This window comes from Hibiscus syriacus, unplaced genomic scaffold (assembly GCF_006381635.1).
Source record: "Hibiscus syriacus cultivar Baekdansim isolate YM2019G1 unplaced genomic scaffold, ASM638163v2 tig00005974_pilon, whole genome shotgun sequence".
Lineage (NCBI taxonomy): Eukaryota > Viridiplantae > Streptophyta > Magnoliopsida > Malvales > Malvaceae > Hibiscus > Hibiscus syriacus.
In genome coordinates, this window is record NW_024062076.1 from 3,072,974 (window position 1) to 3,086,877 (window position 13,904).

The following is a 13,904-nucleotide window of genomic DNA, read 5'->3' on the forward strand; positions in this document are numbered from 1 at the left end:
AAACTCAGGGAGATCGACCCGAAAACCGAGGTCTCCATGACGCTCCTCCCGACCACGGTGCTCCCGGAATCCTGCGCCCCGGAATCCTGCGCGATTGTGATATGGGTTTTCGAAAGTGGAATTTGTATCGTGATCAGAGGCCTCACGATCCTCTAAATCCTGCGCCGCTAGGCGCTGGGTTAATTCTGCGACTTGCCTCTGCAAATCCGCAATCATCACATCCTGAACGCTGCGATCACGGCGTTGGGTTTCCTCATTCGGAACCTGCTCACGACGACCACGACCACGACCTCCAGCCATTGAAACTGGTGAAATTTCCCAAGAAGATGTTGAAGCTCTGATACCAACTGACGCCAGACAGAATAGTGATTATCCTGTAGGCTAGCTCCGACAGACGATTCACAAGAGAAAATTCGCCCAAAAACCAGAGAAAAAAAGTCTCTAGGGTTTAATAAAATATTATAAAATCAATAATCCTCAAAAGCAGTCCACAAGCCGGACTGTTATAGCTAAAAAAATCGTCTTTATTCGAATTTTGCCAAAAATAGCAAAAATCGTATTTATTCGAATTTTGCCAAAAATAGCAAAATCCCGAAAATCACTCTAAATTGAAATTCGAAATAAAATAAGCAATCTCCCAAAAATCCGGTCTAAATCGGATTTAAATTGACTTCCTAATTAACAATCGAAATATTACCATAAATAGTAAAAAATAACTAAATCTAGTAATTCGGAGGGGAAAACGGCAGAATTTGAGGTTGAAAAAAAGGCCACATGGAGCGTAGCTCAATGTGGAGAGCGTGCGCGTCGAAAAGAGCTTTCCGGATTGGGGTCTTATGCGCGATTCTGACACCTGTAGCCAAAATTATGGCCAAAAGACTGAAACATACTCAAAACGACCCCAATAAGGAACATGTCACAATCAATTCCCGCCTTTGCGCTGATCTGCCAACTCATGGTATCTCAGCGCCATCAACGTGCAATCTGACAGCTCAGCATCATCTGTCTCAGATCCCCCTGCATCAGTTCTCGACTTATTTAACAGAGCTACAGACCAATTTTTTTGCAAAAGGAAGGTCTGATCCGAGCTCATAGCATTGAGGAGAGCCTCCTTGGGAATTTTGGTGTCAGACGGCCCCCGAAGACGGCGGCCGGCGATGATCAATGTGGCGACTCTCTTCGCCGAATTCTGGGAAGTATAGAGAAGGGTTGAGAGAGTTTTGGCATTTTTCTATGTTTTAAGTTAAAAATGAATCAAATAAAAAAGAGATTAGGTTATTTACTAGGTTTTCATGGTGTAATTGCTCACAGGTCATTCAAGTTTAGCCACATTTTTTCATTTTGATCACTGGTTTAGGCTATTTTGGGTTTTATGTCGTATAATAGGAGCCTTAGTGTGAATTTTTCTTTTATTTTTCATTAGTAATTTCTAAGGTTAAATTTTGTTTAGGACCCTATACTTTCATCTTGTTTTTGTACTATAGTCCGTAATCTTGTTTTTATTTATTTCAAATCTTTGAGTTCTAATTGCATGATTTTACATTTTATTGTTTGTTCTTTAATATGCATATTAATTTGGATGTGTTTTTATATTTTGATCTCATTTTAAGTTTTGTTAATTCTTTTAATTTGAATGTATTATTTAACATTTATTTCAATTTAATCATTTCTTTTATTAATTCGAATCAATTGTTTATTTCAGTTTAGACCTTTAAATCTTAATTGTTTTTAATTATTGATTTACCTTCCTTCAATTTAATTCTCAGGTTGAATTTTGATATATTATTTAAATTAGGTCATTGAATAAATCATGTTATTTTGTGACTTAAGCAATCTTAAATTACCCAAAATCAATGGTTTAATCGAATTTAATCAGCTATAAAGGAATATTGTTTCTTAAGTTATTGTATATAAAATCGAATACAAAACCCTATGAGATCCAATCAAAAAAAAAAAAAACTAGCTTTCTACTAAGAAACACATCTTAAGTTCAAATTTATTTTACAAGTACTTTTCTTGAATGACCTGTGCACTACCAATCCTGATTAGGTTTCCAATCGAAAACAGTTGGATCATTTTCTATATTTTTCAATTCATGATTATAAGAAGCCTGCAATAAATATATGACCAGCATGACAATATGTTACAATTAGAGTAACTATTATTATTTGTAATATTTACTTACCTCAAATACCTCACATTCTTTGTATGTGTTGGGCATGAATATAGCTAGTTTTGACGCTTGGAATACATCAGTGTGGGTCACATCCATATCAGAAAGTTTATTTGGAGAAGGTTTAGGAGTCTTGTTCAAGTCTAATGTTGCATCTTCATTTGTGGGGTTGGATGATGAAGTCTGACCTTTGATTTTCTTGTGTATTCCTCTCCCTGTTTCAAGAATTATACGATTACCAATCCCAAAATAATCTTTGTTCGTGGTGCTCCTCCTTTTACATCCCACTTTGACACCTTGTAATTTGAGGCTTATTTTTGCAAGCTAATCCTTAACCTCGTTGAATATTTTAAATGTTTGTGATGCATGATGATATATATTCATGCAAAAAAAATTATGCTAGATTGGAATACCTAGCTTAGACTAGACCTGACAAACTTGACCCGAACCCGATTATTCGAACCGATTTATCCAACCTAATACTTGATATTAACTCGAATATGATAATCAAATTTGATCTGATACCCAACCCATATCCGACTCGACCCATACTCGATCCAAAATTTAGCGAAACTGAAATCAACCAGAACCGAAATTAACCCAAATCAAAACCGAAATTTACCTGAGCCGAAAGTAACCCGAACCGAAAGAAACTTGAACTGAATTTTAACCTGATCCGAAAGCAACCCGAACCGAATTTAACTCGACCCGAAAGCAACCCGAACATATTGAAGTTGATAAAAGTTATTAAATGATAAAAGTTATTTTCAATAATAAATTAATTTAAATAAAATTGATAATTTATTAAAAATATTTTATTTATAATAAAATAATAGAAAGTTTAAGAGAAATATAAAAGTAAGAATATAATTATAAGATTGAAAACACTAATAAATAAATTTTACTTATCTTATTTGTTATAAAAATATTAAATTTATAATAGAAATAATAGAAAACAACTAAAACAAAGGAGATAATATTATATTTATAATAAAAGCAATATAAAGTTTACTTATGTTACGACTAAAACTTAACAAATAAAGTTATGAATTATTTTTTAAATTTTAATAAAAATATTAAGTTTATAATTGGAAATAAAAAATTTAATAAAAAAATTATTTCTTTATAAAATAGTTCTCATTATAAAAATTTCATACGAGATCAATATAAAATTTTGATAACAAACTATAACATGTATTATAGGATCGTATTTGTGTCAAATTATCGATTTATCATCTCTAAATGATGGTTTAATTCAAAATATTGAACGATTGAGAATTGAAATTAAACCTAAATGATAAAATTTACAAATAAGAAGACATATTTTTACACGTATATATCAATTATTCTATATATACTTGATTTTGATTAGACTCATAACCAATTTAACCCGAATTGACATTATCTAAGGGTTGACCTAAACCGAAAATCAACCGATCCGATATTGACCCGACCCGAAATCTAACCGATCTGGTATTAACACTACCCAAAAATCAAACAATCTGATATTGACCCTACCCGATATTGACCCGATATAAAAATCAACTGATCCAATATTGATCTGAATAAAAAAAAATCAATCCAATAATCACCCGACCCGATACCCAACCCGATTTGATTCACCGTACACCCGAATTAGATCCGAACCAGATTCGATCTGATCTGAACAAAATTAAATTGAATTTAATCTAGACCTAAAATTACCCAACCCAAAATGACCTGACTCAAACCCAATTCGAATGACCTGTTTGCCACCTCTAGCTTGGATTGTTGCTGGATTATCGACTTCAATATTTTCATTGTTCTTATGCAATTCAAAATCTTTCTGTGTATAAATTGTCCAACATTTCATGATACATCCTTGAGGTATTTCCTTCGTCTTTTCATATTTCAGCACAACAAACATATGTCTACATGGAAATCCAACGACTCCAACTTCATACAACAATAATATATTGTATCATGAACGACGTCCTTAACTACAAGATAGCATACCTTTTCTTTTTCAACATGCTTTAACTAATAACACATACGTCCATTACTTGGTATAATATCTTTGACCAAATAATAACACTTATATGATATTTCCTTACACAAAGTAGCAAAACAACTTCTTGTATATACTTGTGTTGCATGAGATTTTAAATTCACTAATATACCATCACAATATAGTTGTTCATCTATTGTCATGTAGTCTTGATGACCTTCCTCCCACCTTAAAGCTTGTAGTTCTTTATGATAATATGTAACGAAATGATACAATATTACCTTTTGGTCCAACAAAGTTTTAAGCGTTCTATGCATTAACTAACAACGTTGAGTAGTCCTCATTGCTGCACATAGAATTTTTTTTATTGATTTTCATTTAATAAAATACATAAAATAAAATATAAATTGAATTCAACTATAATTAAAGTCTTTTTGAAAATATAAATAAATTCACATGCATAAAAGTATCCACGCATATATGCTTTTGCCCATTTTTCCTTTATTTTTGTACAATTCTTTTACCCACCTCCTATCTTCAAATTTATGTTTATGAACTAATTCAGTCCCAACCTTTTCAAAATCTGATGGTGTTATACACTTCTCAACACACCTCATAAATCCATCGTGAAATTATTTATTACCATTTGATTTGACATTCCTTATAAGATGCCATAAACGTAATCTATATTTTGCCTCTGGGAGAACTTGAGAAATAACCTTTGCCATAGCTTTATCTCCATCGATAATGACAGTAAGTGGTTTGTAGCCATCTCCCGCTGCAATCAATTGTTGTAAAACCTACACATAGGTATCTTCTTTCTCATTTACTGCCAATGCACATCCAAATGGAACTGTGTTTCGATGATGATTAATGCCAAACAAGACTACAAAAGGTTTGTTGTATGCATTGCACTTGTAGGTAGTGTCAAATACAAGTACTTGTGAAAATTCCTTGTAATCAATACGTGATAGACAATCACACCAAAATAACTTCTCCAGGTTTCCATGTTCATCTCTCATATGGCTCACAAAAAATAATGGATCAAGTTCTTACTTTCCATAAAAATACGTCATCACCGTTTCAGCATCACTATCTTGCACTTCTTCTCGTTTGATCATATGTACATAATTGTACAAATCTTTTTGTATAAGTCCAACATTCTCAAGAGAACCAACTTTATTCATGAAATTTTGCATCATTCTACTTGGAGCAATACTTGAGTTATGGATAGTATTAATTTTGATTTTGTCTGCCTCACTAATTTTTCGAAAGGACCTACAACCAAATCATCAGTAGAAATTATAAATTAAAAATATATTAAGGAATGGTAAAATATATAATGTAAAAATATAACATAATTACACATTATTTACATGATGTATGACACTTGTGTTGCCTTTATCATTTCATGAAAATGATATGCATGTAATTTCTCAACTTTCTAGAATTGATATTGCTCATTAAATTTAAATTTAATAAACGTTTGGCATCCAATTCTACTTATTGGTTTTGGATCACGTTTTCTATTAGGTAAGTTGTTTCACTTTTCATTTCTAAATCCCTCTTTCCAACAAACCAGTTTCTTTGAAATTATGTGACCATCACTTCGACTTCTTATTGTTGAATCCATTCGAACTCCAAAATCTTTAACTTTTGTATAAGTATGGTAGAACTCAACACAATCATCCAACGAATTCCACTTCAGCATATCCATGTCATTTTCATCGTAATCTCGTAGTTCTTTTCCAATCCCTTCTCCCATATATCCTCATTGATGAAGTAATCAATGGTTTTGTCATCGAATGTATGTTTACCATCATCCACATTAGATTTAAGTTGTTCTTCTTCTGTATAAGTTTCACTATTTGGGTCATCTATTTTGTCATCTTCGTTGAGATTACAATCTACTAGCTTCTTGTTCTCAATCTTTTCCTCAACATCCATAATCGCTACTATACTACAATTTAATATTAATAATAAAAATTAATATTAAATTGATATGAATGATCAATATTGTAAGTCAAACTTGAATATCAAAATTAATATTAAATGCTCACAATTAATATATAAAATTAAAATTAATATTAAAAAATAAAATTCATACTAATAAAAATTACTTGTTAATTCAAAATTTTAAGATTCAACTTTATTAGCATCAAGTTAAAATTAAGTAACAAATAAATGATGAAAACGTTAGCTATCTTTTTTAAAATACACGTATACATGATAATTATTTGATATAATTATAATATTTTTTAATTTTACAAATAAAATATTTTTTATTATTTTTTTAAAATAAATGAAATATATACCATTTTTTAAAAATAATTTATATTCAACAAATTTAAAATTTAAAATCTAACCTTTGTATTTCTTTTACTTGAAATGTTTCCCTAATTTAACAAATCAATTAAATATGGTTCTGTTTTTTTTATTTATTAAAAACCCTAGTAATACGTTTTGCTGAATTTTATAATAAACATTTAACATATATGTAGCCGAAAATATAAAACCTAGAAGCTAAAATCTAAATATGAGAAAGTGTGGGTATTTACATGCAATTTGGCCATTTAAATTAAAACAAAAGTATGGGAGGATTCATGTAATTTAACTATGTATATTAAAATTTAAAATAAACGAAACTATAAACGGGGGAGACTGTGGGGGGTTTATTGCAATTTAACAATTTGAAATAAAACACAAATATGGGTAGTTGTATTGTAATTTTACTATTACCAAAATAAAAACTGACCTAGCCTGCAAATTGGAATTCACGATCGGTTAAACTGTGCGCTGGCCAAACGCGGCGACGGTTCGAAAAGCACAAGAATGGCGGCCGTGGTCGGTCTGGCTAGGCTGGCATATGGTTGGGGTCGAAGGTCACCGGTGTAAAAAAAATAGAAAAGAAAAACAACACAACGGAAAAATAAACGATGACGGCCGACACAAACGACAGAGCTTCTCTTCCGGAATGACAACGTTGGGCGACAGCGAACTAGGATGGCAACGGTAGCACTAGATGTTGAGGCAACCGATTTTCCGGCAAGTCAATAGTTTACCGGCGATGATTTATCATGATAGTGGATTTTAAAAATCTCAATTCTAACCAAATTAAATTCCTTAAATTAATTATTATTTTTAATAAAAAAATATAATTTTATTAAAAATAAAATTAAAATTAAATAAATGATTAATTTTAAATGAAACATTATATTCTTATTAATATTTACATAATAAAAATAAATTTATTTGTAGTACGATTTGGTATGTCTATCTAATAATACGTAGAGGTATACGACGTGCGCCAGAGATTTATCTTTATTTCTTGGCAGTGGGTCCCATGCTCGTACCTCTCTTTCCCCATTTATTTTGTTTTTTCTGTTAACTGTATTGAAATATATCTTAAAGCCTTATTAATGTGTTTTTTGGTGTGATGGTATGAAACCTTTCTTCTAGTGTTCGATTCCCATCAGCAACATTTTATCTAGTCAACTCATTTTGACACCAATTAAAGAGGATATATGTCACTCTTTGATTGAGGTTTAAATATATAAGATTAAATAAATTAAAATAAAACCTAATTAAGTGGTGACAAGTGTCATTATTTGATTAGGAGATTAAATTTATTGAATTAATTTAAAATTAAAGTTAAATTGATAGAATATATAAATATGAGGACTAAATGTATAATTATATTAATTTTATTAACGACCACGACATCCCTTATCAAATATTAACGTTAAGTGGTTTGATTAAATACAATTAAATATGTAAGTGATATGATTAATAAAATTAAAAGATATGTGTAAAATAAAAGGATTAAATAGTTTAATGGCCATTCATATAATTTACCCTATATTAAATTGACTTTATTTCAAAAAATAATTTAACTAAACTTTAACATTTAAAATTCATATAATTTGTAACATTTAGAAAACCTAACCGCCTATTCTTTTTTCAATCTAATTTTTTCCCAATATTTTTGTGTCATCTTTTTTTTTTAGTTTTGTTTAATCGAAGATGGTATTAATTTTAATGTTGGTTATCGATTGTTGGGGCCTATTAGTTCTTTTGATTTTTATATTGTCTTTTATTTTCTTTTTTCTTGAGTCTTTTTAATTTTGAATAAGAATATATGTCCTTGTAACATGTCTTTCTATGCTATTGTGGCACAATCCTTATGCTATTGTGGCACAATCCTTATGATTTGTGTTACGTTTTTCGTATACTTTTGTGGTTGTTTTGGTACCCACACAAAAATCATCACGACATTTATTTTCTGATTGGTTTGTCGGTGGTCATGTATAGTCATATTCCTTTTTCGGTAAAAGGTTGTTTGTCAATGTAATCAAAATTGTGTAGCGAAGCAACCTACTAGATTATTTGATTATCTCATCACTATTTTTATCACTTCATAAATCTTCTCTTTCGACAGAGACAATGGGTTTTTATGAAGGTTATTGGGTTTTGATGTTGATCATCATTTTGAATGAAAGATTTTGTTTTTCTTCGTATATTTGAGTTTAATATTTTTGTTTTTGTATGAGTATTTTAGTGACTCGTGTATCCAATTTTCTCTTTATATTTTTGATACGTCTAATTTTGATTCATTTCATTATTAATAAAATTCAGTTCCCATTGTCCCAATTATCTTTAACCAATTTACTATAAGCAGCATTAACACCGAATTTATGCATAGTGTCCTATTTCTAAACACATTCATCATCACCTGCCTCGACGAATGATGGCTTGATGATTAAAATATGAGAAATAATATCATCTAGAAGGAATGAAGATAGCTTATCGATATCCGAGTTATCACTAGAATCAACCACTTCATGAAAATCATGGTTTAGATTTGGAATTTGATAGTTTAAACTGTAGCCGCGCATTTAGTCGAGAGATGAGACCCAACCATCGTACAGCATGTTAATGGCTCGACCATTACCTTGGAGCCAAATAAAATGCTCTAAAAAATGATTCTAAGTGCGAGACAACACTCTCTATAGGGGTGACCAAGCTAGTTGTTCGATGGTATACGGACAGAGCAAATTCATCTGATACTTCTAACGTATAGCTTTAATTCAGAATGAGGTTTAACAAGAGAAAAGCGTGTGGCCAAGTTTCCATACGAATGTTGTAGTATGACCATAAAATTGATGAATGCCTAGCCCACCCCTATTGAACGGTTAATAAATTGTTGACCAGTTAACAAAAGATAATTTTCTACTAGAAAGGGTTGATCCCCAAATGAAACGTTTGATAAATTTATCAATCTCATTACAAATGTCCATTGGTAATTGAGATGTTTACATAAAACATATTTAGGGCCGGCCCAATATATGTGCCAAATGGACGACGGCCCAGGGCAGCATGTAAAGATATCACTAATCTATGGGCTTTTGAAAGGCTGTTTACTGTTTTACAAAACATGGTTCATCTTTTGTCTACATGCAACAGGAAAGCGAGGAATCTTGTGGTATAGAAGTAGGCAAAGTATTTAGATGATTAAGGCTCCACGTTCACAAAATATCCAATGTTTTTGTCAACATATATCTCTAACATTGCTTTCAAGCCTTACGTACAATATTTACCAATTTTAATATTTTTAGCTTTTAGCTCATATTATTAATAGACGTGGGATCCTCAGGTTCATTCACCAATAAATTTGATTTTATGTCACAAGGAAAAATTGTCCAAATATTATTTTGAAAAAAAAAATCTCCCTTATAAAGTGTTAGGAGATTTTTTTTTCAAGTAGTCTAAATGTTATAGTACATATCAGATGCTTGAATGGTACGGTGACCTTGGGAAGACATCTAGATTACACGACGACTTTTTCCAAGTTGAATGTATGCCCGCAAGCTAATAACATTACAGTCTTCCCAACATGGCGAATCTAAAAATATTTTTGAGGGCAGATACATATATATTAATAATAAAAAATTGTATGGGGTGAATACCAATAAAATATTAGCGCACCATCAGTAAAATAAACAACTAACATAAAAAAATTCAAATTTTAGAATGGACACGCACTCATCTTAAAGGAACCTTGCATCCGTCATTGCTTACTAAAGTCGTCGATGATCAGTACGTCTTCTGAAAATTGTCACATTCTCCGGATATCTTCTGACATGTACTATAACATTAACACTAGATAAAAGAATAATTTACTCAACACTCATATATGATAGGATTTTTTTCGCCATATTAGCTAACCAATTTTACGCACTACAAGCACATCAAAATTCCACTCGATTCGGTGCTAGCAATGGTAAAAAGAAAAACACGTCTAAGCATCGAAAGTCAATTTTCATAAAGTATTGATTATCGTAAAATAATAGAGGTTTTTGCTTCAAAAAATGCACGAAGGCATTGTTTTAGGTGATATTTGTAGCCTTGTAGGTTTTGGTTTGTATTAATATTGATATTGTTTGACTATAATTTCTATTACATTTTTGTTTTAAAAAAATTATTTATGTTTTATCTATTATACGGTACAAGTATAAGGGCATAAAATTATTATCTCGAACGGGGCATTAAAACTCATTGGACCGGCCCTGAATATATTGGGATAGTTGTCAAAGCAAACTTAGCAAGCGTTATCCAGCCTGCCAATGACAAAGTGCGAGTGGTCCAACCATTGAGTCTTGCTCGTATCTTATCCACTATGAAATCATAGTCAAAACAACGAACATGTTTATGAATAATTGGGACTGATAAGATAGCACTTGAGCTATCTAAGAAAGCAAGAAAGAAACTGAAAATGTTATGTAATCTTTATTAACAAGAAGCTGAACTCTCTTGAATTAGAGAGAAGCTATTTATACAGATAAGAATGGTAGCATCTGCTGTTACAACAAACTGTTAGCAACTCAACAACTTAACTGCTACAAGATAACAAACTATTCTAGAACTACAACATATCCATAAGCACGTGTTCATAATACTAACATTCACCCTGCTTCATTAACTTCTTCAGCACTTGCCTCAACATTATGGCTGCTTCATTAACATTCACCCTGCTTCAATGACCTCTTAGCTGTATTACCAAGAGTTTCTGTCTGTGCTTGAGAAAAGAAGGGGAAGAGAGTGGCTTTGTTAAAACATCTGCCACCTGTTCATAAGCAGGAACCTCATTAACCTGTAAACGACCATCAGCAACCATTTCTCGTACAAAAAATAATTCAAGCTCAACATGCTTGAACTTAGAATGCTGAACGGGATTGGCACAGACCGCAACAGTGCTGGAATTATCACACCACAAGGTAGCTTTACCATGTGGAACCATGCACAACTCCTGAAGCAATGACTCAATCCAAACAATCTCAGCAGCTGCAGAAGCAACACTCCTATACTCGACTTCAGCTGTGGAACGAGAAACTACTTGCTGCTTGCGTGAGCTCCATGAAACAAGATTTCCACCAAAGAAAATGCAGTAGCCAGTCGTGGAACGCCTATCATCAAGATCGGACCCCCAGTCTGCATCAGCAAAACCAGTCAGAGACATGCGAGAGGATGCTGTAAAATGAAGACCATAATCAGCCGTTCCTTGAAGATAACGTAAAATCCTCTTAACAACCTGAAAATGGCTATTGCGTGGTGACTGCATGAACTGGCAAACTTTGTTCACTGCAAAGGCAATATCTGGCCGAGTGACAACTATGTACTGAAGAGCTCCTACAATGCTTCTATATTGGGCTGCATCTTCAATGGGGTCACCAGCACCAGTCAATAACTTGCAATTGGAGACCATGGGAGTAGAAAGGCTCTTGACATCACCAAAACCATGCTTATGCAAGAGCTCACGAATGTATTTTTGTTGAGTCAAAATAAGACCATTATCATCAGGACACACCTCTATGCCAAGAAAGAAATTAAGGGAACCAAGATCCTTTAACGAAAATCGAGAATTCAGTTTTTCAATCACACGCTGAACCTCACTAGCATCACTCCCTGTCAAAATGATATCATCTACATATACGAGCATGTAGACAACACTGCTAGCTGACTTTCGAACAAACAAAGACGAATCAGATTTAGACAAAACGAACCTTTCAGAGACCAGGTACTCTCGAAGGCTCTCAAACCAGGCCCGAGGAGCTTGCTTCAAGCCATAGATTGCTTTATGCAGCTTGCAAACTAAACCATCACCAGCTTGCACAAACCCAGGAGGTTGAGTCATGTAAACCTCTTCCATCAACACCCCATTTAAAAAGGCATTGTTAATATCTACTTGACGCAGCAACCAACCTCTTGTCAATGCAAGAGTAAGAATCACTCGTACCGTTACAGGTTTCACAACTGGACTAAAAACCTCATGAAAATCAATCCCTGGTCGTTGAAGAAACCCCTTTGCAACAAGACGAGCCTTGTATCGAGACACTGAGCCATCAGCATTACGTTTCACCTTAAAAATCCACTTGCAGTGAACATGTACACGATCTCTAGGAAGAGGGACCAGAGACCATGTGTTATTTGCAATCAAACATCAAACTCTTCCTGTGCAGCTTTCTTCCAATGAGGAATCTTCATAGCTTCTTTAATGGAGCGAGGTTCTTCATCACAATATTCAACATGCAGAACACTCGGTTTTCGAATACCATCTTTGGCCCTGGTAACCATAGGATGCGCATTCTGAACCGAAACAGCCCCATGCGTATTGTTACCCGTTGAAATGGCCCCATGTGCATTGTCATGATCAGCCGTTGCTCCAAAAGGCGTGGCTCCAAGCACATTGTCGTGATCGGCCATAGCTCCAAAAGCCGTGGTCCCAAGCACATCATCACGGTCGGGCATAGCTCCATGGACCGATGTGCTACTCGAATTACTAGGAGTATCATGCGCATTATAATTGAATGAAGTGGTCCCAACTCTTTCATGTGTTTGACTATTTGCATGATTTGGCATAATTCCAAAGGAGATACCTCCAGGCGCATTATCAAAGCCACTTGCCGTATGTCCAAAAGAGATGGCCCCATGCGCATTATGAAAATCACTTGGTGTATTTCCAAATGAGGTGGCCCCATGTGCATTATCACAAGTAGCATTCACATGCGCAGTATCCAATATTTGGTCCTCTTCGATAGGCATCACGGCAAAAGGTAATGGCACAGCACGTGGGCTATTTGCAATTAAAAATTCATGCGCTGGATGTGTTGAATATGGTGGAACACCACTCATGGAATCAGCTGCACGTGGACTGTTTGCAATTAGTAATCCATGCGTTGGACGCATTGAAGTAGCCGCATGCGTGGGACCAGCAGAATTATCAACATGCGCATGAGCTGGTTCGGTCACAAAGGCATTATCAGCATGTGGTAAATCCATTGGAAACGGCATGGGATCACGTGGGCTGTTTTCTCTTAATGGAGCATGCAATGTTGAAGCACCCGTTGGTGGAGCACACATGGACAAAGCTGGTGGAACACACGTTGATGGAGCAGATACTGATGGAGCACATGTTGATGGAGCATGCACTGGTGGAGCATGTGTTGTCTGTGCAGGGGAGACAAGATGAATAAAACCTGTGGAAACACCATTATCTGTAGCAAAAAATGAAACATTACACACTTCATAAGGAAAGACACTTTCATCAAACACAACGTGTCTCGAAATTATTATTCTGCCAGAGTCATCGAGGCATTTGTATCCCTTATGAGTAGTGCTATACCCCAGAAATACACACTTCTTTGACCTGAAATCCAGCTTATGATGATTAAATAAACGCAAGCAAGG